Source organism: Herpailurus yagouaroundi, unplaced genomic scaffold (assembly GCF_014898765.1).
Source record: "Herpailurus yagouaroundi ecotype Mexico unplaced genomic scaffold, PumYag 181, whole genome shotgun sequence".
NCBI lineage: Eukaryota > Metazoa > Chordata > Mammalia > Carnivora > Felidae > Herpailurus > Herpailurus yagouaroundi.
In genome coordinates this window covers 7,081,734-7,107,525 of record NW_024412412.1, presented here as the reverse complement: position 1 = coordinate 7,107,525, position 25,792 = coordinate 7,081,734, and the positions used below count along the sequence as shown (strand labels likewise).

Sequence of the window (25,792 nt, the reverse complement as noted above, 5' to 3'; positions counted from 1 at the left end):
GGTCTTTTGATTGGAGTGTTTAGTCCATTTACATTCAAAGTAGTTATTGATAGATATGTATTTATTGCTGGTTTATTTATTTTTTTAAATGTTTATTTATTTCTGAGAGAGAGAGAGAGACAGAGCATGAACAGGGGAGGGGCAGAGAGAGAGAGGGAGACACAGAATCCAAAGCAGGCTCCAGGCTCCGAGCCGTCAGCACAGAGCGCGATGCAGGGCTTGAACCCACCAACCATGAGATCATGACCTGAGCCAAAGTCAGACGCTTAACCGACTGAGCCACCCCAGTGCCCCAATTGCCGGTTTATTACTTGTTTTTTGGTAGTTTCTGGAGATGTTTCTCTGATACTTTCTTGTCTTTCTGTCTTTCATGGTTTGCTGATTTTCTCTTTACTCTTTGTGTATTTATTAGTGGTTTTTGATATATGGTTACTATTAGGTTTTTATATAACCTCTTCTGCAAATAGGAATATATATTAAGTTGATGGTCATTCAAGTTTGAACCCATTCTTTACTCTTCTCCTTCCCACATTTAGGTATATGTTGTTACATTTTACATCCTTTTATTTTGTGAATTCTTTGACTGTTTTTTTATAGAACTCTTCACCTTTATTGGTTTTGTTTCTTACCTTTATACTGTCACTTTTGTTCTCTTCTTCATACTCAGAGTGTCCCCTTTAATATTTCTTGCAGGGTAGGTTTAGTGGTCATGAATTTGTTTAGTTTAGTTTTTTTTTTGTTGTTTTTTTTTTCTTGAAACTCTTTATCTCTCTTATTCTGAATGATAGCCTTGCTGGATAGTCTGTTCTTGATTGCAGATTTTTCCTGTTCCAGCAATTTGAATATAGCATGTGCCTCTCCCTTCTGGCTTAGAAAGTTTCTGCTGAAAAATCCCCTGCTACTCTTACGGACTTTCCATTATAAGTTACTGTCTGTCTGTCTGTCTTTCTTTTTTTCTTTCTTTCTTTCTTTCTTTCTTTCTTTCTTTCTTTCTCTTTCTTTCTTTCTTTCTTTCTTTCTTTCTCTTTCTTTCTTTCTCTTTCTTTCTTTCTTTCTTTCTTCCTTTCTCTCTTTCTGTTTCTTTTATTTCTTTTTTTTCTTGATGCTTTAAAAATTTTTTCCTTTGTGATTATATTCTGCCAATTTAATTACAATATGTCTTGGTGTGGATCTGCTTTTGTTGATTTTAATGGGAGTTATCTGTGCCTCCTTGATCTGGATGTCTGTTTCCTTCTCCAGATTAGGTAAGTTTTTAGGTATTAATTCTTCAAATAAATTTTCTGCCCCTTTTTTTCTCTCTTCTGGGACTCCTTTAAAGTGAATGTTCTTAAATTTGATGAAGTCACTGAGTTCCCTAAGTCTGTTCTTGTTTTCATAATTCTTTTTTCTCTGTTGTGTTCAGCTTGATTCCTTTCCTTTCCTCTCCTCTGTCTTCTAGGTCACTAGTTGGTTCCTGTACTTCTTCCAGCCTGCTGTTCATTCCATCAAACATGTTTCTCATTTCACTTACTGAGCCCTTTATCTCTGCTATGTTATCCCTTATCTCTTCGTTAAGGGTCTCACTCAGGTCTTCCACTCTTTTTTCAAGTCCAGTGAGTATCCTTATGATCATTATGTTAAATTCTCTGTCAGCCATATTACTTATATCTGTTTCACTTAGACCTCTGGCTGTGACCTCATCCTTTTCTTTCGTCAGTAAATTTCTCTGTCTTCTCATTTTGTCTAGGTCTCTGTGCCTGTTTCTTTGTGTTAGGAAGGTCAGGTATATCTCTTGTTCTTGAGAGTAATGTCCTTATCAAGAAGAGGTCCTTTCATGCCCTGCTGGGTAGTGGCTCCTGTGCCTCAGGCCCGCATTTCCAGGAGTGTCTCCACTGTGTGCTGTGTGTGCCCCACTGTTTTCTCCTGGTTGCTCTGTCCTTCAGGCCTGTCCTCTGCAGATGCTGTCTTCACCTGTGGTGGGCAGTGTTCGGCCCCTGGCTGGAACATAGCACATTTTAACCTGGCATGTTCTGATCTGTTTGTGAAATGAGACCTGTCGCCACTGCCATCAGAACTGAGGTTCCACAAAACTCCCATGTGGGGAGACACCGTGTGAGCAGTAGTCTAGGCTGGTCTTCTCAGGGAGGGTGCCTGCTGTGCTGGGACTGAGGCAAAGGAGACTAGGAAGGGTGGTTGTTCCAGAGCACCAGGGGCAGGACTTGGTGGAAACAAGTTAGGTAGGAGTGTCAGGGCTGTGCTGGTTCCTGCAGATTGCCCTGTGCTTATGCTGAGGGGCCGGGGAGGAAAATGGCACTGACCAGTTCCTTGTTCCCAGAGGGGTCTTTCCATGAGTGCTGTCTCTCTGGGGTTCACTCTGAGATGAATGAATCACCTGCCCACCGTGTGCCCCAGGCACTCTTCACCTCGCTGTTTCCACACTATGTCCTTGGATTGATTGTCTTGTCTCCAAGAGCAGCATGGGGCCTTCAGGGCTCTATCCCAGTGAAGCCCACTGAGCTTCAGAACTCCAGGCTTTAAGCCTTGCTGGTTGCAAGAACTCTTAACATTCGGCCCCTCTTGCTTTCCAAGCCAGTTGCTGTGGGGATTCCTTTTCCCCATGCACTCCCTGTGTGTTAGTCTGTCTCTCACCTTCTCCATGACCATGGCTGCCTCCCCACCTCAGTGGCCATGGTGTGTTTCTCTCCCAAACCATGTCTCCACACTTCCTACCTTCTCCAGGGTGGCCTTTTCTCTCCCTTTAGTTGTGGAGTTTGTTCTTCTAGTCTTCAGGTGGATTTCTGGGGTATTTTGGTTGACTTGACAGTTATCTAGTTGTATTTATGGGATGAGGCAAGCCTAGGGGCCTCCTACTCCAGCACCATCGTCCAAACTCCATATGAACTTGTTTTTAATTAAGGAAGAATATCTTCCTTTCTGATATACATATTACAGATATTTTTTTCACAGTTTATGATTTGCCTTTTGGTTTCAGGCACACATTTTAAATTATAATATGATTTCATTTGTCAGTATTTTTCCTTTCCTTTAAAGCATTTGATTTTTATATCTTGCACTGAAATCTTTCTTCATACATTTATGGTTTTATTTTTAAAAAAAATTTTTATAGGGATGTTTTATTTTGACCATGGACTATTTTATCTTTAAAATTATTATTTGCCTTTCAACTCCCTTCACCCATTTCTCCCATCTCTCTGCACTGCCCACCTCTATAACTATGGGATGTTTTTTTAAAGATTCCACATATAGGGGCATGTGGGTGGTTCAGTTGGTTAAGTTCCGACTCTTGATTTAGGCTCAGGTCATGATCTCATGGTTTGTGGTTTTGAGCCCCACATTGGGCTCCACACTGACAGGGCAGAGCCTGCTTGGGATTCTCTCTTTCCCTCTCTCTCTGCCCCTCCCCTCTTTGCATGCTTTCTCTCTCTCTCTCTCTCTCAAAATAAATTAATTAAAAGGTAAGATACTGCATGTAAGAAAGATTATATGGTATGTGTCTTATCATTAGCATATTCTTTTTTTCATATTCACTTTGTCCTATTCTTATTTTCACTTTTAATTAACATTCACTTCTCTGGTTTCTGTTGATGTGATAAAGCCTTTTCTACTGCATAATTTGGATCTTGGACATTAAGGATGGAACTGTGTGTGAATACTGCAGACCCTTAGGATTTGTGGAACATCAGAGGACATAGATGTAGGTGCAGTTCATTTGAACTACATCTAGAAGATCTGCTGCCTCAAACAGATGGGGTTGGAGACGAGGCAGTTTGGTAAAAGACAAGGAAATGCAAAGAATAAGGGATTTAATCAGGACTAAAACTGGAAAAGAGCAAAAATGAAACAAGAGGATTCTTGTGGGAGTATGTAGTCCTCTCAGGTGTGTGTGTGTGTGTGTGTGTGTGTGCGTGCATGTGCCTGTGCATGTGTGTAAAGGTGGAAGAGTGGTTTTAGTCTATTAGGCTGCTGTAACAAAATACCATAGACTGGGTGGCCTATAAACAACAGAAATTTATTTCCCAAAGTTCTGGAGACTGAAAATTGTTAAAACAACCGAATTCAACCCAGTAAATTTGAAGATCTAGTGGGATTTATTAGACAATTCATTAATTAGGCAGCATCCAATCTAGCAAGTAGAGGGGGGCTCCAGGGAGTTATATAAGATGAAAGGTTTTTATAGGAAGGAGGGCGGGACAAGAAATTTATCAATAAAAGAAGAGGATCGTTCCAGGCAAGGTCCCCGTGCCTTACAGGGAATGGGGGTGGTGGTCTTGCAGATGACTTCATCTTCCTTTGAGCATTAGAGATGGTCCCTGTGGCAAACTAATTGGCACTAATTGAAGTATTCCTAACTGACTGGTTAAGACTACATTTCTGGGGAATTTGAAACCACACTTAGATTAGATATAAAACCCTGGTTCGGGGAGTCAGGCTAAGTGATGCCATTTGGGGCCTGTGGTTTTCTCTTTTTAAAAAAAAAACCTTTATTTATTTTGAGAGAGAGAGCACATGTGAAATTGTGTGCACGAGCTGGGGAGGGGCAGAGAGAGAGAGGCAGAGAGAATCCCAAGCAGGCTCCACGCTGTGGAGCTAGAACCCAAGAACTGCGAGATCACGACCTGGACTGAAATCAAGAGTCAGATGCTTAATGAGCTGAAGCACCCAGGCACCCCACCTGTGGTTTTCTTTTTAACAAAGTCCAAGATGACGGTGCCGGAAGTTTGGGTGTCTGGTGAGGGGCCACTTCCTCACGACAGCTGTCTTCTCATGTGTCCTCACACGGTGGAACGGGCAAGCTGGTTCCCCAAGGTCTCTTTTGTAAGGACACCAGTCACAATCACGAGGGCTCCATTCACATGACCTGATCACCTACCAGAGGCCCCACCTTCTCATACCAGCACAGTGAGGTTGGGATTTCAGCACATGAAGTTTGGGTGGACACAACTTTCAGGTCATAGCAAGTGGTGTGTAGGCGAGAGAAACCAGAGGTCAGAGGCAGCGGGTGTTCCTGAAAACAGAGCAGGAGTAGGTGGCACGACGGCCAAGAAGCTACTCCAGTGAGTCAGAGGAGCCCCGTCACCCTCGAAATGAGTCTGTTGTCTGTACTGGCTGAGGAGCAACTTTTTCTGTGTGCTTTCAACAAATGTGCTCGTTGTTGAACTGAAACGGTCACAGGCCATTTGTCCTTCTGGCAGGGGTGGTTCTGCTAGGACTCTAAAGGTGGTGTCACAGACTGCCCGAATCCCAAAGACAGTGTTCGCTTTTACCGATGCCAGAAATGCCTTTCACTTTGATCTAGTTCAGTGGCTGACGACACCCCTAACATCTGTAGCTAAGATTCCCCGGCTTCATTTGCTTCTCATCAGAGTCCATTTTTGTCCAAAGCAGTTGCAGCATCTGTACCTACAGCTCTGAGGGAGGAAAGATGTGTTTGATGGTCTCCCCGAGTCAGCAGCGTCTACTTGAGCTCATTAGGATTAAAAGGGAATCCGAGGAAGAAGGAAAGAAAGGTAAAACTGGATTGCAAAGCAAGGGGGCTTTGGCTGCCTTCAGCGAGGAGGAGATCTGTAGATACGCGACAACGGCGCTGTGTTTCGGAACAGCACCATGGTTACCGCCTGTAAAAATAATGCAGAGAGAAAAATAAGAGCGCTGGCGTGCGACCATTTTTTCCCCTAAGATTGGTTTTTATCCACTTGTTTGATAAAATGAAAAGATCCTGCAGTTTGCGTTATCTTGACGAAATTAAAAGACCAAAAGCAAATTATAAATTTGTCTTTAAATGCTCACTGCTAAATGTTCCCGAATGTTGTGCTCTCTCTCCCTCCTCTAGACACCAGGAGTCTTATGTTTAACAAATCTTTGTGAAATCATCCGTCTGCTGATCGACAATCAACATTCTGTGACGACTGTAACTTTCACCCACTACTTCTTAGGCTTATTATCACTGATGCTGTGACACAGTTGCCGGAATTTCAATGCTTTTTGCATCCAGCTGTGGCCATTGATTCCCTCATTGGATTTGATGGTGTTAAGCACAATAAGAAAGATGACTTAATGGGTCTTAAATGTTTACTGTTATTGAAACCATTCTGCAATTTTCATTACCAAAAGAAGTCCCTGTTGAAATGTTACTTTCCACTTCCCAAATGCTTCTTGTGAGCCGACACAAAGAAATGTGGTCCACGCCAGCTGTTTCCGTCTAATTTAGAGAGAAATTAAGTGCTCGCATTCAGTAAAACTCCACTTAAATGCTCTTCTTAATGAGGAAAGGACGGAAGGGCATTTCATTTTCACAACTAAACGTAAGCTTGACGTTTTTCCAGCATTAGCATTCTTATATAATATGAAGAACAGCTCTTTTAGAAGGTGATTCTTTAGTGTTAGAGGATGTGTGTTGAAGGCGATTGACTATGCCACCCCAAAACATGCTCATGTGACATCAGGATTTTTTTGAGCTGCAAGAACTGAGAACAGACACAGAGAAGTTCTCCATCCTCCTCATTTGTGCAAAAGCAGGCATCAGTTTCCCTTTGTAACGAATTCTGCTGGGTGTTAAAAAACACGTAACGTGAGCATCGCTGAAGGTGACTCAGGTTTTGCCAAGTAAAGGGAATAACAGTGTAGGTAAGGAAAGAAAGGCGTATGAGGGCATAGAAAGTTCTAGAAGCATAGGCACCTATCTGTTTATCCGGTGCTAGGTCTCTAGTACCTAGCACAGTGCCTGGCAAACTAGTAGGTGTTCAACAGATACATGTGGAAACATGAATAAGTGAGTTTTTGTTCCCTATAGTTGCATGGATGCCATTAACAACATCACTGCAGAGAAATAGCATGATTTCATGTATTCATTGTGATGGCTGACTTTTTTTTAAATGTTTGTTTATTTTTGAGAGAGGGAGCATGAACAGGGAGGGGCAGAGAGAGAGGGAGACAGAGGATCTGAAGTGGGCTCTGCACGGACAGCAGAAAGCCTGATGTGAGGCTTGAACTCATGGACCGTGAGGTCATGACCTGAGCCTAAGTTGGACGTTCAGTTGACTGAGCCACTCAGTCAGGTGCCTCGTGATGGCTAACTTTGGTGGCCATTTGTATAATTCATGGCAGAAAGGATATTCATCCAGCACATATGTTTTGAGGGCCACGGTGTCTCTCACATACTTGTTGGGTTTACTAAGGATGAAAAAGGTATGATTCCTTCTCTGGGGGGCTCACAGTATGGTGGGGGACGTAGAAACAGAAACAGACAACTCCATAATACAGTAATTGCAGTGACAGATGTATTCCCAGGGGGCGCGTGTTCGCAAGCCCATCTTGGGGCATTGGGATCCTCTGAACTTGAGTTGAATCTAGATGGGTATCTCTCAGAAGAAGGAAGTTGGGCAGATGTTTCCAGAGAGATCTAGCATGAGCACAGATTCTCCCTGAGACTTGGCCCTGGGTGTATGCTGCATCCGGCCGTCATAGAATTCCACAGAAGTGGAGGTGGTCAGGAGAGGTGGGTGCCAGGCCTTGAGTACTTAGGATTGCGTACGCAAGTGTTGCAGTTTTGTCTACCTGTGAATGAGGCACTGCTGAAGTGATACCAGCAGAGGGGTAACACGCTCACATTCATATTTTATGGAGATCATTTTTAAATTGGTGTGAAGGATGATTTGAAAAAAAAAAAGACAGGATTGATGTGGAGACATCAGTTGCATTAATTGAAGAGAGAAATGATTCAGGAAGCCAGAGAATTGCTGTGCAGAATGATAGCTTTTATTCATCAGAATTAACTGGTAATATCAAAGTAACTTGGTGTGGTTCTGGTTTAATAGAGTTTTATTTTGCTTATCTCTATTCATAACTTGAAATTGAAAAATGCTGAGAACTTAGTTACTTGCCAACCTCAGTGACATATAACAGGCATCATTAATATAGCAAAAGGAAAATGGATTCTAATTTAAGGACAGTCATTTTTCAGATTCAGTGGCTTGCACAGAGGACCTGATCCTGCAGTTCTGAGTCTAGGCCGATCTTATTCTTTAATCAAAGTAGTTCAGTTGACTCAATTGCCTTTGTAGAGATTCGGGAAGGAATTTTAGTGTGCATCCAGCACTACACTTTTCTCTTTAGCCCTTAACTGTGTGCCCCCATTGTTCTTAAATATCTTACATTTCAAAGAGTGGCTGTATTATATTTTCCCAGTTTAGGCAAGAAACGAATTCATTAAAGGGGTCCAGTGATAACCAGCCATTTTGTTCAGCGTGTGAGTGTAGCTCCGGCCTGCGTTGGAGACGCCTAGATCTGCTGGTCCCTGGGCTGTTGACTGGAAGGCCCGGTTCTCACCTCTCCTGGGCTCAGCATATGAAGATACTGTCCTCGGCAGGCTTCACTGTCAGCTGGCTTCCAGCCACATTCTGTCAGTGGGAGGCCCTGGAGGGAAATTGGGAAGTGGGAGGTAAAGAGAAACTGGGGTCCTTACTGTCTTCTTTCCCCGCCGCCAGTGGCATCTGTGTCTGTGGCTCCGCCTCCTGACATTCAAGCCCAGTATGGACCCAGCCACTTGCACTGGTCCTGGACTCCAGCAACACATCGTCCTCCCTCCAGTTAAGGGACCATATCAGCTTCCCACTCTTACCAATCCCTACACTGTCTCATTGGCCTCCTCTTGGCTTCTCAGCAGTTCCATCACCTACAAAACCTATTCCCTATATTGACTTCTCTCATTTAAATTCGTAGAGTGATTTTGTTGCTGGGTGAACTGGGGAGACCGAGGGCCCTGGGGCCTCGAGCTTGCCTGTCCCAAAGATGCGGCTGCAGTCTCTTGGTCACGTCGCAAGAAAGAATGCAAGGACAGACAGGACACTGCAGACAAGTGACACAAGTGGGAGAGTTTATTAAAGCCAAAGTACACTCTTGTGATGTGAGACACAAGCTCAAACAAGATCTGTGAGCTGGGGTTTGTGTTTCTTTTACTGACAGTTGTTAACAAGGGGGTGGGATATTCATTACTCAGGGTGGGGGATTTCTTAGAAGCAGGGTTTCACCACTTTTCTTCCTATAATTGGTCAGGGGTTTCTGGCCTACTTTTTTGGCCATTTTGGACCTTTCCGGTTTGATCGGTTTCTTGTGGAGGGCTGCCCCGACAGGCCTCTGACTTTCCCGACAGCTGGCCATGACTTTCTCTCTGTTGGCCTCCAGGCATCCTGGTTGAGCCTAACTAACTGCTGCTAGCAGTTTTTGTCTTCCATGTTGGGCCCCACCGGGTGCACAAGGCAAGTGGAGTTCTTTAAAGGCTTGAGTTAATCATCTTGGATTAAACATTTTCAGTAAATATCCCCAGTACACTGTTCAAATAGAAGATACCACCCACAGAAGAGGACTTCTGGGTAATATAAAAACAAACAAACCAAAGAACCAAGAATCTTTTCAAATTTCAACCTCATTTTATGGATAAATACAGAATTCGGCCCTGAATAATCGATGTTGTGGCACATTGCTTTACTGAAATAATGTTTTTTTATATGTTACTTCCCAAATTCCACCCTGCCTGCCACCCCAAAGCAGCGGCAGAGATGGGTTCTTTTGTAACTTATCTAACTGGGCTTTGTTTTGTTTTGTTTTGTTTTGTTTTGTTTTGTTTTGTTTGCAAGGTAAAGGGCTGAAGTAGAGGGCTCTTGGAGACAATGATGCTCTGAATTCTGGTCAGCTCTGTAAGCAGTAGTGCTCAGTCCATGAGTGGGGTAGGTGAGGATCTGTCATGAGAAAGCTTTTGAGAAGTTGTGGAAAGCCTTGAGCACCAGTGAGGACAGGGATCTCTGGATCTCAGAGGAGCCGGGACTCCCATCTATGTTCCCAGGCACCTCCCTGAGCAGGTGGCCGGGTCTCAGGGGGTTATTTTCTGGTGCATTTAGGAAGTGCATTAGGAAAGAAAACAATAATATTCTAACTGTTAAAGGAAAGCGTTACTCATGATACTTGTTGAAGCACAGTGAGGCCGACTTGATTCAAAGGGGGTGCTGTCTCGATAGGTGCGGGGACCTCTGCAATACATCTTGCTATGGAGGAGAGAGCCTAGCTTCCATTTCTAACACAGTGTGGGCAAGTGAGAATTCGTAGCCCAGGAGCAGGATGGGGGTCAGTGGATGGAAAATTACTAACAGGAAATGATGGGGAAAAATCTGTTACAAGATGGCCGACAGGACTGATAGGGGAATCCCAGCCCCTGCCTGAAGACTCACTCCCCTTCCGGGTTCTTCTTCCCACCCTGCTTGCCTTTGGGCCAAATTACTATTAATGAGGAATGAGGAAGTAACAGAGTATAAATTGTCCCCTCTGTTGATGCTTGGGACTCAGACCTCTGGAAGATGATCTCCTCTGAGCCCACCGGTGTCAAATAAACCTCCTGCCTTCCACGATCTCCCGAGTGCCGCTTGGTTCTTCTGCCGGGTGATCCAGACCAGTTTCCATAACAGAAACAATAAAGGTTAAGGGAAATTTTGACCAAACTACCCTAACAGGATTCTTGCCGAAATTGCAAAAGCCAGGTGATTGGACGTTACCTGGGGGATGGTGGAGGATGAGGTACCTGATCAGTTATCAGGGATGGCTAGATTGACTGAGCAGGATTCTGGATAAAATTGAACAATTGAGAGATAAACACAGAAGCCTGAAAAGGAACTCAGTAAAATTTGGTCAATGAGAGAAACTTACCAGAATCTAGGTCCTTGTGACTCTAGTGTCTTAAGGCTGCCACAGGGACGTCAGAGTTTTCTGACCTGAGGACCCTGTGGGTTTGGACACTGAGTGTCATGGTCACATCACCAGAGCAGACTGTCGTAGACCCTTTGCCAAATGCCTTGGTGCTACTGAACCCCAGAAAAACCCCGAGTCTTTGTCATCCTGAAATGCAGAGCTCCCTAAAAAGATAAAAGTTGAATTTATTGTCATTCTTGAAGGATGAAGCCTAAAAGTCAGAATGTTAATTTTAAGAAAATAATTAAAAGTAATACTACATATATACCTGGCTTTGCTGACTCAGATTTATAGCTGAGGTTGCTTATTGAGATCACACTTCTTGATTTGCAAAACTATCACAAATTACGTTTGTTTTAACTACCAGATGTTAACAGCAAATTTGCGTAATAAAAGTAAGTGGGAAGGGCCAGGAATGCAGAGGTTTAGAACCACTGGAAGCCAAAACAGAATAAATCAGAACAAAATCACATGCATGGTAGATCAAAAATTTGGAAGTAACAGCTTACGTTAAGGCGTGATTATGAATAGTTACATAAAAAGCTGTTAAAACATGTGTTAATTTGAAGAATTGCAAAAATAGCCATTATGCTTGTGTGTGATAGAAAGATCAATGCCAGTGTATTTAATACAGAGTTTAGCAAATATTACAAACCCTCACAAATCTTAGTTTTCATATCTTTTCTACATTGCTAAGCACAAGAAACAATTATTGAGACTATGTCTGTGTATTGTTGTGTTGATAGGCTGTTCTGGGATTGTTAACCTGTTCATAGCATGTTTTCCTATGTTCAAATTTATTAGTAATTGTATCCTTTTTGGTGATATGCTTGCATATCACTGTCCTTTTTCCTCACATATGGTTTCTAAGCTTTCCACAAAGAACATTTATTACTTTTAGAATAAATATAAATAGTTTCTTTCAAAGTCCCTGATTACCTCACACTGGCAATAGGAAAGGTTAATTTATTCACTAATTTTTTTTTGAAGACACAAGATACATTCTTTATATCACTATTACTTTTAATATCAAAATCTAAAATTATTCTGGAAGGAAAATTTTAAATAGAATTTTGAATTCTTTATATTGACCACATGGAATCTTTCGATCTTTATTCCAGCCCATAAAGAAGCTTACTGTGCAGAGCAAAATAAAGAGTATATTTCAAAGCAAGCTGGCTTCACCAGTAGAATCTAAAGGCATTCATTGGCATTCTGGATCTTAAGGTGGTCTTGTGCTACAGATAAGATTTAGTATCCTATTTGAGTGTACTTTGGAAATACCATGTTCTGGGTCCCCTGAGGTACTAAGTAACCCAGTGACATGTGTGGCAAGGAACCATCATGATGACATATCTTATGGGATGACTTGGGAAGTGGTTGTAGTCTTAGTGGCTTGGGTTTTGGAAACAGAGACTGGCATTAAAGCATGGATCTGCTACCTAATAGCTGAATGAACTTGGACATGAAAATCTGTCTCTAAACTTCAAAGACTCTCCATATGGGAAAAGGGGGTCGGACATTCCCTGTATGTTATTCAGTGTATAGATTTTCTTCCTAAATGATAACTGCTGTTCCAGAGCAACATTTTTTAAAACTCATTTTGTGTTGGAGATCTTTACACATTGTTCTATGTCAGTCTTTTTTTTTTTTTTTTTTTTAATTTTTGACTGCTACAAGGTACCCTTAGTATGAGTTTAGCTAAATTCACTTAACCACTTGCCTTTCAATGGACTTTTGAATAGTTTCTGGTGTTTTACTGTTAAAAATACCACTCACGTGAAAACCCTTATATCGGGTTGTTTGTGCAGATTACTCTGAAGAAGTTAATAATGAAAAGGTGGAAGGGTTTTGGTAGAGGATGTAGCCCCATTATCAGCTAGAAATAGAACATTTCCTTTTGGCACTTGCCTGGAAATCTCTTTTTTGTGGTAAGCAATTGTGGGCAGAATGGAACAGTTACTTCTCCAGAGGGGTCTCATTCACTAGGTGAAACTAGTCTTTTATATTTTGTGAGTTTTTTTTCCAGTTTAAGCAGGGCAATCACTCTTCTAGAGGAATTCTTCTAGAGGTTCTTTTCTTTGAAATATACAGAAGTATCTTTGTCTAGATTAGATATAAATGATTCTGCATTCTTGGATTTGTCTAATCACTTAATCTCAGAGCATTTAATTTGGTCTGTACCTTTTTTCTTCTTTCTGAGTGACAATAATCTTTAAAGGACTCATAAAAGCCTTGTAATTCAGAGCTGGAGATAATTTGCCATCCTGTGTTCTGTGGTCGAACTAAATTCTACCTCCTCGATTTTAAATCATCAACAAATAAGGTGAATGTAGCTCTTGTAAAATTGTCATCCTCATAGAGACCAGAATAGCTTTGGAAGGTGGGAGTCTAATAGATGGTGGGAGTCTCTGAAACTAGAGATTAATTCATCCTTCTATTTTTAGGACTTGACTTTTTGCTAATCCATTTTGACAGGTAAGATCTCAGAAATATTTAATAATGTGAAGTGTGGAGCACTCTGGGGTCAGATTCTGACCATAATATATATATACACATTTTTAATTAAAAAAGTGGGGCACCTGAGTGGCTCATTCGGTTGGGCATCCTACACGGGCTCAGGTTATGATCTCACAGTTGGCGAGTTTGAGCCCCACGTCGGGCTCTCTGCTGACAGCTCGGAGCCTGGAGCCTGCTTGGGCTTCTGTGTCTCCCTCTCTCTCTGCCCCTCCCTCACTCGTGCACGCTTGCTTGCGTGCTCTCTCTCTCTCAAAAATAAACACTAAAAAAAATTAACATGTTTTTTAATTTTATTTTTTTTAATTTTTTTTTCAACGTTTATTTATTTTTGGGACAGAGAGAGACAGAGCATGAACAGGGGAGGGGCAGAGAGAGGGGGAGACACAGAATCGGAAACAGGCTCCAGGCTCTGAGCCATCAGCCCAGAGCCCGACGCGGGGCTCGAACTCACGGACCGCGAGATCGTGACCTGGCTGAAGTCGGACGCTTAACCAACTGCGCCACCCAGGCGCCCCATAACATGTTTTTTAATTTTAGAGAGAGTGAGCTAGTGGGGGACAGGATCAGAGGGAGAGACAGAATCCCAGGCAGGCCCCAGGCTCAGCACAGAGCCCATTGGGGAGCTCGATCCCATGACTCCAGGATTATGACCTGAACTGCAATCAAGAGTTGGATGTTCAACCAAGTGAGGCACCCAGGAGTCCCATTATTATTTTCTGGAATAAATTTGTACTGCTTTTTCTTATCAAGATTTTTAGCATCTCCAGGTCCCACAAAGAGATGACTGAATTGATAGATATGAGGGTATCCTAGGCTATAAATTCCTAGGATAAACTTAAATTCTTCAGTGAACTTCTGTCTTTTTTTAGGATGTGAATTTCTTAACTAGATTATGCAATTCTGAGCTAAATCAAGATTTGAACCTATAAAATCAATATGGTTGGTCATCATCTTCACCTAAATTAGAAGACATTAGGAAGGAATATCACACATTCAGAGGAATGTGTTTAAAATGGAGAGAGGGAAGGGGCACCTGGGTGGCTCAGTAGGTTAAGCACCTGGCTTAGGCTCAGGTCATGATCTCGCAGTTTGTGCGTTCGAGCCCCGCGTCGGGCTCTGTGCTGACAGCTCAGAGTCTGGAGCCTGCTTCGGATTCTGTGTCTCCCTTTCTGTCTGCCCCTCCCCTGCTCACGCTCTGTCTCTCTCTGTCTCTCATTAATAAATAAATAATGTTAAAAAAAAAAAAGATGGAGAGAGGGTGCCATGAAGGTGCTGGAGAAACAGAAGAAAGAACAAACCAAAGGCAAGGAAGATGTCAACTTACAGGAGGCCAGAAAGGAGGCTGATCAGACTCTGGTCAGGAAAGAGAGTATTTGCATGTTTTCATTATTTTTTTCTAAGGAGTTCTTAAGGGAAACAATTTTATGTTTCAGAGGCCCCTTCATAGCAATAAAAACTATAGCTCATTGAGTATCTGAAATTTGTAAGCTTTTTTTTCCTAGGCATCTCACAAAATGATTATTTTATTCATATACGAGTTTCTCTAGCATGGTCCGTAATAAAGTTCAGAATTGTATGTGGTAAAATCCTGACAGAATACAAGAAGTTGGACAACAACCCACAGGTTCATTGAAATGAAAATAAGAGAATCTGAGAATCAGACCCTTTGAATCTTGGGTCCAGCATCACCACTCACCCACCCCCATGTTATCCACGTGTCTCACTAAATAGTAAAACAAAAGCCAACAAAAGATTTGCATCCAGAAATATAAAGATGGAAGGATAAAAGCTTAGGCAGTGCTCCCAAGGAAGCAGAGGACTGGCCAGGAGCAGAGTTGGCCCAAATGTAGTCGCCAGGAACCGTAAGACATCCACAGGGTGCTGGCCTGTCGAAGGGGCCCCTGCTGAGCTCCAGAATACCCAGTCCTGATCTGCGACTCTGCATCAAAACCGTGGAAGGAAATCAACCAGAATATCAGTAAAACCTTTATTAAAAAATGTCGGGCGGGGAAGACGCGAAGGAAGATGGGCTGTTTAATGCGGTTTAGCAGGAGGGCCCTGTTACATTCACCTAATAGCGTGAATAGTCCAATCAGGGATGGTTCTGGCATGTTCCCTACCATTGTTTGGGCGATTCGGAGGGTATCTGGAGGGTAGGAAGGAATAGAGGCCAAGTACAAGAGAGAATGGGAAGAGGGCACAGCTGTGGGGATCAAGCACATGCAGGAGCCACAGCAGAACATTCTCAGTGCGTCAGTGTCTCTTACAAAATGGATAAAAATACTAATTGAGTAAATGAATGAAAGAATGAACACATAAACAAAAGAAATAAAAATAAAGCGCAACAAGATTTCTCAGGAATAGCCCATTGCTTCTGGGATTGTTCAAGAGTTTCTGCGAAATAGCGTATGGATGACAAATTGAGTTTGGAACGTGTGACTAGAGGGACGCACGTTCCGCAGAGAGAAGAGAGCACGGACGGTTGAGAACTGAGGCAAAACGAGGGAAGGGAAAGGGAATAGTCAGTAGCATAAGTTTTTTTCTAGATTTTCATACATTTTTTTCTAGGTTAATAAAGTAAATTGGAGTGAGGATTTTAATTAGTCAAATGCTGGGTGCCTGTGACGCCATTTCTCACTGGGACAGTTCACATGAACAGGATGCCATTTTGTTAGTTTTGTTCTTGTTGAGGGGGGAAACGGTCATTTGCTTTGGTTACCAGAAGCTGTCCACGTGCTAAGCTTGATGGTCGGAAACCAATAGACTGCTTCTCACGGGGGCCTTCTGACCTTCTCGGCCTCAGTGGCACCTCACGTACAGCGTGAAGCATAGCAATGCACCAGAGCCACGTTGCAACTTTCAATCCACGTGCTGCTCCCTGTTCTTGGCAATATCGCAGCTCCACAGCTTGCAATATTATGAATCATAGCCTTGTCTTTTCATTTTATTCTTTATTTAGTCCTATAATTATCTAAATGAGCTTTGAAATTGTGAGCTGAAGCTTCAGATTAGTCTCTGACTCTGCTATTCCCAGGCTAAATTTGGTTCAATACTTTATATTTCTTAAAAAGAGGAAAGAGCAAAGTAATTTTGAGAGTATGGTTCAAGTTCTCACTACCTGCGCTTCTCTCTCCCTCTGTCCTAAGGAATAACCACTGTCCTGAAACAAGAGTGATTTTTTTTTTCTGTGTATGTTTCCGTATTACTCCCCTCCAAAGACCAACAAGAACACTCCTGTATTTGAGTAAGTTGGGTGTATTTCAATGAGGAGGGAAGTGTGAAGAATCTCAAAGAGTGTTGGAAAGAGCTTGTAATAGATTTGTGTTTGTGTTAGGAGATTTTGGGGGTAGGATTTGAGCAAGTGGGTTTCTTCTCTGGATTGCTTACTATTAGGAAAGAGTAATTCTATTATTGAATATCTTAGTACGTCTTCCCTAAAAGGAGGGAAGAATGGATACGTTAAAGCTGTGACTGGTAAAGAAGCAACAACTGCTCATGTTAGCCAGGACAGGGGATGCTTAGATGCTCTTTTTCAACATGAATTCATAGTGGTCTTGTTTTTTATCTTGATCCATAATGGCCACAGAGTGGCCTTGTCTGACACTGATGTTCTGTGCAATTGTTTATATCTGATAGAAGAAGCCAAAGTCCATGTATTATGAAACTCATCAAAGCAAATTCTAGCCCAGTTCCTAGTTGATTGTATCAGCTCCACTGACAGGTGTCCAAGGCTGCTTTTTTCATGCATCTACACGTATATGTATATGTGTACATATATAATTTATGGCATTTAGACAGTTTTCTTAAAATTTACATGGATCACGTCATGCTGCAGGCATGATCTTTACTAATTTGCTGGTTAAAATGCTCATTCTCGATGCATCGGGTTCCCTGTTCTCCACTGTGTGTGTGGTGTGTCATTGTATGAATAAGCCCCGTTGAGTCACCTATAGATAGATGGTTTAATTATGTGGGTTGGCTATTTTATTGACTTTGGTAGTGCTGTCAAAAACATGAATATAAATGTCACATACATGCAGATGGGTTGCTCTAAGGCATTTATTCTAAAACAAAACTACCATTTCAAATGTAGGTATTGCCAAGTTGGTCTCCAAATCTTAATTGTATACATTTTTGCTGTGTCTGCTATGAGAATTTGTTTCCCCACATCTTCCCACAGCACTTGTTATCAAAGTTAAAGGTTTCGTAACTGACAAAAGTCAGTCTTCTGTGTGTGCATTAGAATTTTATTGCTATGTTAATATAATTTTTCTATAATTATCAATGAGCCTGCCTATTTTTTTGTGCTTTTGGCCATTTAGTTTTTCAGTTCTATGCATGATTTGTGTACATTATTTGGTCACTTTCCCACTGAATGTCAGGTCTCTTGCTTATCTTACTTAAAATATTTTTATATATTTTAGACACTCATCATTTGTATAGTCTGTGATTCTGTGACTTATCTTTTTTATGTTATTTTATGTTATTTTCTCACCCAGAACATTTTAATTTTAATGTGATCAGGTTTATTAGTTTTTTCCTTTGTGGTTCGTATTATCCCTCTTTTGTTTTTTAATGTTTTCATTTATTTTTGATATATATAGAGAGAGACAGAGAGAGAGCATAAACAGGGGAGGGGCAGAGAGAGGGAGACACAGAATCGGAAGCAGGCTCCAGGCTCTGAGCTGTCGGCACAGAGCCCAATGTGGGGCTCGAACTCATGAACCATGAGATCATGACCTGAGCCAAAGTCAGACGCTTAACCGACTGAGCCACCCAGGCACCCCCTTCTAAAAGTTTTAAAAGTGTTTTTTTTCACATTAGGTCTTTAGTTGGATCTGGTTTGTGTGCGCGCGTGTGTGTCCAGGTTAAGGTAGGTATCTGTTTTTTTTGAACCGTGCTATTAGTCGGTTGTCTAGTACATCTTTCCCTTTTGATTTATGATGGCACCTTATTCCTGAGTCCAGTTTCTCTGTATGCATGGATCTATGGCCGAGCTCTTAATTTTCTTACATTCTTTAATTTGGCAGTATCTCAGCGTTTTAGTTGCACTTTCTTCTTGTACTTCTTTAAAGCTGCTTTATCTATTTTGGGCTTTTTATGTTTCTATATTGCTTTCACTTTCATCATGTTATGTTCCCTGGATTTCTTCTGGAAGTTTAAGAAGAATCACCTTAGCTTATAAAATTATGGGGAAAATATCCTCCTTTAAATATGGACACTTTTTATTAGTGAACATGGCATAATACCTGTGTGTATTGCAGTGAGATTTTCTAATGTTAAGCCATCATTGTACTCTGTTTGGTTCTTATGTATTATTTTTTATGTTTTAAAGTAGATTTTTCGAATTTCAGTTCATAATTAAAATCAACTAAATTTTCCTATGGATGATGTCCTTTTTTTGTCTATAGCATCAAGATTTATTTGGTAATTTAATTGCAACACTCGCTCTCTTTCGATTCTGTAAAACAGTTTGTTTAAAATAAGAATTCTCTTTCTTCAGGTTTTCATGGGGCTTTCCTTTAATACTCTCTAGATCTTCTTATTCATCAGTGGGTAAATTTTTAACTACACATTCATTCTTTAAATTGTAATAGTGATATTCAAGGTTACCATTTCCTTTTGAGATGTTCAGAATATCCATTTCATCAACATTTTGTAATATACTCAACTGATTTATGATGTCTTCTTATTTTTCAAAAGCTTTATCACAGTTGTATCCTATTACATCTAAAACCGTCGTTGGCTGTTCTCTTTTGTTTTAGGTAAAACTTGCCAGTGGTTTGTCAACTGTCGTAGCGTCATCATGAGGAGCGAACTCTTGTGTGTCTGCTTTCCCGCACTTAGCCTTCTTCTTGTGACACATACCCATTTTGTTGCATACGGTGGTAGTGTACTACTGTAGTAGAAGTTCTCCTTGCTTCACAGGATTTTACAGTATTGTTATACCACCGTTTACTTTTTCATTCCAACATTAATTGGTATCGCAGTCGTTTTCAGGTTTTGGATACTATGAAAGGGCTGCTTTGGACTCTTTTTCATATATCTTTTGCCGCATATGCATATATACATATTTCTGAAAGGTATATTCCCAAGAACTGAAATTGCTGAGTCATACAGTTCAGGTATGTCCAGATTTAGTAGCTAATTAATGTCAAAGAGTCTTCTGATTTGGGGCAACTTGATGGCTCAGTTGGATAAGCTCCGACTTCAGCTCAGGTCCTGATCTCACAGCTCGTGGGTCTGAGCAGTGGGCTCTGACAGCTCAGAGCCTGGAGCCTGCTTGGGATTCTGGGTCTCATTCACGCTCTGCCCCTCCCCTACTCACGCTCTGTCTCTCTCTCTCTCTCTCTGTCAAAAACATTTAAAAAAAAGTAAAAAAAAACCAGAGTCTTCTGATTTGAACTGTGTCTGTCAGTGTATGAGAGTTGCTGCCACCCAGTATTCTCACCAGAACATAGTTTTGCGTGTCTCTTTCGTTTTGCCATCTCGAATCAAAGGACTTCGAAATGTACAAAGAAATCTGAACTCAACAGATATTGTTGAATCTTGTACGCATGTCAAAGGAGCGTTTCATCTAAATATGAAGAAACAGTTTCTCTAACAGTAAGTGGTGCTTCAGGTATGTTAGTTCATGATTAGAATTATTGGAATTTTAAAACAAGACCCTGACCTTTGCCCTATTACTTTGGTCCACCGTATGATACACTTTGAAACATTTGTGCTCAGTTTCCTAAAGCCGACTCTTACTCTATGAAAGAATCATGGATGCGGTTTCTTAAAACTGTTCAGAAAATTTGTGTTAAGTGATATGAATCATCACCAGTGTATGGAAATGTTGAAAGAAGTGGAAGACAATGAATTTAATGATCTTGTGTTCTTTGCCAGTGCGTATTGGTTGACTCATGGGAGAATTTTATAAAGATTTGCAGCTCTTTTAACTCCATTCAAGATTTCTTGAAACAAAAGTAATGCTTGCCAAATACTCAATAATCAGGGACAGAAATGGCAATGTGATTTACATTTTGTCGTCAATATTACACTGCATACGAATAAGCTAAATTTGAAGCTCCCTGGAAAGGAAAAGCTTATTTTGGCTTTAGCTAGATATCTATGAGAATTTTGAAATTGAAACTTTTCACAATACAAGTCACTAATGATTTCATAAATTTTTCTAAAATGAATCGGTGTGTAGAACAGCATTCTGTAAATTGGCTATAAAAGCAATAAGAAAAATGTGAACGTTTTTTGCTCTTGACAGATTTAAATTTGACAGATTTAAATTTGTTTTTCAATGCATGCACTATCTCAGTGACACAAAATTAATTTACTTACCTTGGACTTTTTTTTTTAAAGTTTTATTTGTTTTGAGAGAGTAAGTACGAGCAGGGGAGGGTCAGAGAAAGAGGGAGAGGGATTCCCAAGTAGGCTCTGTGCTTCCAAAGCGGAGTCCGACACAAAGTGCTTGGTTTCACAAACCATGCGATCATGACCTGAGCCGAAGTCAAGAGTCAGACGCTTAACCATCTGAGCCACCAGGTGCCCCAGACCGATATACTTTTGAAACATAGTTTTGAAAGTGATATGCTTTCATTTTAAAGCCCTATCTATTCTAAAAAAACATATATGGCTAAAAACGTATGTGTTCTAAAAATAATATGTGGCCACCAGAAAATTACAGATTACATAGGTGGCTCTCATTATATTTCCATTGTACACCGATAATCTGGAGCAGTAGGTTAGATGTGTGTATTTTCAGAACAAGAAACCCCAAACTAATATGCTGGAAAACCAATTAGATTAGTGACCTTATGTTTCAATCCCATGATTTTTCATTGACTCCAGGAAGTAATATAAATAACTTAAGATGGTGCAAATTCCATAGTTCGACTCTGACTCCTGTTCCAGCAATATGACCTACTCTGCTGCCTGGTGCATTTTAGTATGTATGAAAACATGCATCTTTTGAATTTCTTTGATCTTGTCTTACAATTTCCTGTGCTTTAAAAATTTGTATATAAATTTTGTGCCTGATGCTTAGAATCCCTTTCTAATTCACCTTGACTTCTTGGTAAACTCCTATGATTTTTCGGAGACCCTGCTCATGTTTTTTCCCTGTTTGCTAGGTTCCTTGACTTCTCTGGGTGCAAGATTAATCTTTCTCTGTATAACCACTGTCTGCCTCATACTTCTGTGATTATCCTTTATGATAATATAATTATTTTACAAATCTGTCTCCCAGGTAGACTGAATTCCTTTTAGCCTTGTTTTTCACATTTCCTTACACGTTCTCTATAGAGTGTCTGGGATTGCCCATGCCTCATAGTGTGTATGTTAATATTCTTTAAATGTATGAAGGACGAAAACTTAAAGCGTTTTAATGAGAGGATGAAAAAGATGAAGAGAAAATTAAAAATTTCAACATCTATAAAAAAGGTAGGCCACCTTCTTAACTTTGTAGAAGAAGACTTTTACATATTTGTCAAACATCTAAAGATAAATAATATGAAAAAAGATGAGCTTTTAATTTTATGTAATATTAAATAAGGTATTATATAAAGATTAATATTGAATATCTGTCATTCTTTACTGACAGTTTTATTAACCATCCAGTAGCATAAAATAATTTCAGTGCTCACTCATGCATTAAATTACTGGCTGTGTCAGTTACCTTTAAATATTTTGAAAAGTACATAGCAGACCTCATGGAAAATATTAAAGGAAAATTGTGTCACCAAAAAATAATAATAGGTATTATTAAAGAAGCACACTACCTTAGGCAAAATGGAAAACTTAAATATACTCTCTTGCCTTTTATTTCCTGGAAATAGAGGAAATGAGGCATAAAGTGTTTTTTTTTTTAATTTAAATTTTAGTTAACACCGTTCAGTGTTGATTTCAGTGATTTCATTTAGTGATTCATCACTTAAATACAATAACCCAGTGCTCATCCCGACAAGTGCCCTCCTTAATGTCTGTCACCCATTTAGCCCATCCCCCACCCACCCCCCTCCACAATCCTCAATTTGTTGTCTATCATCATCTCTCGTGGTTTGTTTCTCCTCTTTTTATCCCCCCTTATATATTCATATATTCAACTGTTTTGTTTCTTCGATTCCACATACGAGTTAAATCATATGGTACTTGTCTTCCTCTGATTGACTTGTTTAGTCTGCTTAGTATAATACATTCTAGCTCCATCAACATCTTACAAATGGCAAGATTTCATTCTCTTTGATGGCTGAGTAGTATTCCATTGTGTATACACACACGTGCTCATCCCAACATATATATATGTGTTGCGTGTATGTATATATACATATACATATACATATATACATATACATATATACATATAAATATACATATGTATGTATATATGTATATGTATATATATAAACATATGCCACATCTTCTTTATCCATTCATCAGTAGATGGACATTTGCACTCTGTCCATAGTTTGGCTATCATTGATAATGCTGCTATAAACATTTGAATCTGTATTTTTGTATCCTTTGGGTAAATATGTAATATTGCAATTGCTGGATCATAGGGTGGTTCTCTTTTTAATATTTTGAGGAACCTCCATACTCTTCTCCAGGGTGACTGCACCAGTTTGAATTCCCACCAACAGTGCAGGAAGATTCCCCTTTTTCTGCATCCTTGCCAATACCTGTTATTTCTTGTGTTGTTAATATTAGCCATTTTGACAGGGGCGAGGTGGTATCTCATAGTGGTTTTGACTTGTATTTCCCTGATGATGAGTGTTATTGAGCATCTTTTCATGTGTCTGTTAGCCATCTGGATGTCTTCTTTGGAAAAGTGTCTATGCATGTCTTCTGCCCATTTCATAACTGGATTATTTGGTTTTTGGGTGTTGAGTTTGGTAAGTTCTTTATAGATTTTGGATACTAACCTTTATCAGATACATCGTTTGCAAATATTTTCTCCCATTTCATAGGTGGCCTTTTAGTTTTGTTGATTGTTTCCTTTGCAGTGAAGAAGCATTTTACCTTGGGGCGCCTGGGTGGCGCAGTCGGTTAAGCATCCGACTTCAGCCAGGTCACAATCTCGCGGTCTGGGAGTTCGAGCCCCGCGTCGGGCTCTGGGCTGATGGCTCAGAGCCTGGAGCCTGTTTCCGATTCTGTGTCTCCCCCTCTCTCTGCCCCTCCCCCGTTCATGCTCTGTCTCTCTCTGTCCCAAAAATAAATAAACGTTAAAAAAAAAAATTAAAAAAAAAAAGAAAAAAAAAAAAAAGAAGCATTTTACCTTGATGAGGTCCCAGTAGTTCATTTTTGCTTTTATTTCCCTTGCCTCTGGTGATGTGTCTAGTAAGAAGTTGCTGCAGCCAAGTTCAAGGAGGTTGCTGCCTGTGTGCTCCCGTAGGATTTTGCTGGTTTCCTGTCTCACATATAGGTCTGTCATCCATTTTGAATTTATTTTTGTGTATGGTGTAAGAAAGTGATCCAGTTTCATTCTTTTGCATGTTGCTGTCCAGTTTTCCCAACACCATTTGTGGAAGAAGAGACTCTCTTTTTTCCATTGGGTATTCTTTTCTGCTTTGTTGAAAAGTTGACCATATAGTTGTGCATCCATTTCTGGGTTTTCTATTCTATTCCATTGACCCATGTGTCTGTTTTTGTGCCAGCAACATACTGTCTTGATGACTACAGCTTTGTAATATAGTTTGAAATCTGGAATCGTGAGAGGTATAGAGTTTCTAATTGTAATTAATTAAAATGGTAAAATGATTTATAAACTATGGATAAATGTATAACAAACCATTAATCTAAAAGATTAGATGTAAACTATTTTTGTTATAAATTAAAAAAAAATATTTTTGAGAGAGAGAAAGAGAGCATGGGAGGGCCAAAGAGAGAGGGATACCAAGAATCCCAAGTAGGCTCTGTGCTGTCAGCACAAAGCCCGATGTGGGGCTCAAACCCATGAACCATGAGATGATGACCTGAGCCGAAGTTGGATGCTCAACTGACTGAGCCACCCAGGCGCCCCTAAATGTACACTAATTTGGGAGCGCCTGGGTGGCTCAGTCACTTAAGTGGCCGACTCTTGATCTCGGCTCAGGTCATGATCTCACAGTTCATGAGTTCAAGCCCTGCATCAGGGTCTGTGCTGTCAGCACAGAGCCTGCTTGGGATTCTGTCTGTCCCTCTCTCTGCCCCTTCCCCACTTGCGCGCTGTCTCACTCTCTCTCAAAATAAATCAACTTAAAAAAAAAACCCAATTTTTTAAACATTTTTTAAAGTTTTATTTTATTTTTGAGAGAGAGAGAGAGCAGGAGGAGCAGAGAAAGAGGGAGAGAGAGAGAGAATCTCAAGCAGGCTCAGCACTGTCAGCGCAGAACCTGATCAGGGGCTAGAACCCACAAACTGTGAGATCATGACGTGAGCCAAAACCAAGAGTCAGACACTTAACCAACTGAGCCAGCCAGGTGCCCTTAAATGTAAACTATTTTAATAAACTTCTCCCAAATTATTTTTTTTAAAACCCTTTGACTATAAATTATATGTTGATTATGGCTTGATATAGTGTGTGTTCAGAAAAATCTTTTTCAATATTATTCATTATGAATATCACCGTCATTATTATTTTGATTGTTTTCTCAAACATTCGATAATAAAAGTAGCGTTCTTTTTTAAACAAAAATTACCTTTCAAAAATAAAATCAGTTTCTTACACATGATACTTAGCAGAGGAAGAAAAGCCATGTCCCTCACTATTTTGATGTTTCTACATAAAGGTACTCAACTGTCTTTTTTTTTGTTGGATGATTATATAGGACACCAGATTGCTGTCCTGTTACAAGTGTCACTTATTTTGATTGTCACATTAGAGTGACTCGGTTTTATTGCCCCCCCGCCCCCCGCCACATGTATCTGAAGCTGGGAAAAAGTCTTCTTTTTTTTTTTTTTTATTAAATTTTTTTTTCAATGTTTATTTATTTTTGGGACAGAGAGAGACAGAGCATGAACGGGGGAGGGGCAGAGAGAGAGGGAGACACAGAATCGGAAACAGGCTCCAGGCTCTGAGCCATCAGCCCAGAGCCCGACGCGGGGCTCGAACTCACGGACCGCGAGATCGTGACCTGGCTGAAGTCGGACGCTTAACCGACTGCGCCACCCAGGCGCCCCATGGGAAAAAGTCTTCTGCAGGGGAGAGGCCAGTAGCCTGTGGCTCACAGGTGCCCACATCTGAATCTGTTGGCTTAATTCCCCTCAGGGCAAATCTCACTTCCTGCTAGATTTCCTACTGGACCTCATTTCCCTGTTGGCAGAGAATCATCAAGGTGTATTCCTTCTTAGTAATGCTTCTAGAACCTCCAGAATTGGACCTTGAGGCACATTCTGCTTCTGCATAATGCCATTGGGATGGTGTCACCAAATCTCTGCTTCCTTTCTTGTCCCTTAGCTGGGATCTTTCCATTCCTAGCCCCAGGCTCTCCTTACCATGAGCTTCATCCCTCGGGCAGATACCCAGAGAAGGTGTGTGGAGAAGAAAAGAGAGAAAGAAGGAAAA

At 40.7% G+C, this 25,792-nt stretch overlaps 1 protein-coding gene across 1 annotated transcript in view; it reads left to right on the top strand.

The window, feature by feature from the left end:
- GPM6A (glycoprotein M6A) overlaps positions 1 to 25,792 on the top strand; it is a gene marked incomplete at its 5' end in the record, with an annotated part of 341,020 nt that overhangs the window by 99,809 nt on the left and 215,419 nt on the right. The gene's annotated exons all lie outside the window — the stretch shown is intronic.